Below are 788 nucleotides of genomic sequence, written 5' to 3' on the forward strand. Positions count from 1 at the left end.
CAGCTCAGCGTATGCTCCCGCGGGTTATAACTTGTCGGCGCAAGCGTCGGTGGATACGCATGCGCCGACAGCGTCAGCCGCAAAGGCGAGCAATGCTGCGAGGGGGTATACGCATGGAGCTAACTACGCACTCTCTCTTGCATGCGTGAAAGAGAATAGGGGCCGCTACGCTCTCCTCTGCACTCCGCTTCTGCTGTTTTTTCGCAGGGAAAAGAAAGGAAGGAGATAAAATGAGAGTTCGAAGATATTGTGCGACGGGAAGGGGGTTGCGTTTTTGGCGCGAAATGAGTTAGTTTTAGCGCATTCCACGACAGCGGCGGGTGTTTTATAGGTTGGTGTTGTTTGTTGAGCGTGCCGCGTGAGCCGGTACTCGGCCACCATGGAAAAAATCTCTTATCTCAATATTAAGGGGGTGTTGCGAGGACATAGCGACATTCCCTTGCACTGCGATGGCTACACGCAAGCAATTGACGCAGGATTACACGACGCTTTTGAGCCATTTCTGTCTAGCTGGTGCGCTCACTGCGGACACAGCCCGGCGCATCATACCCGGCTGGGGGAGTGTTCTTTCTTCACATATATGTTCGTGCTGTTAGCGTTCACATTGTTGCATGCTTGCGCTGATATATATGAATTACGGTATTGAACTGTCAGAATATTATTTTGACGGCTTTTGAAATAACTATACGAGCATGCGTAGAGTAATTATACGAGTATACGAGTACTTATCTTTGTTGTAATCGTCGTTCGTCTCTATAGTCGCGCACGTGTTGTCGTGCTGGTCGCAT

This window comes from Rhipicephalus sanguineus, chromosome 1 (assembly GCF_013339695.2).
Source record: "Rhipicephalus sanguineus isolate Rsan-2018 chromosome 1, BIME_Rsan_1.4, whole genome shotgun sequence".
NCBI classification, from domain to species: Eukaryota; Metazoa; Arthropoda; class Arachnida; order Ixodida; family Ixodidae; genus Rhipicephalus; species Rhipicephalus sanguineus.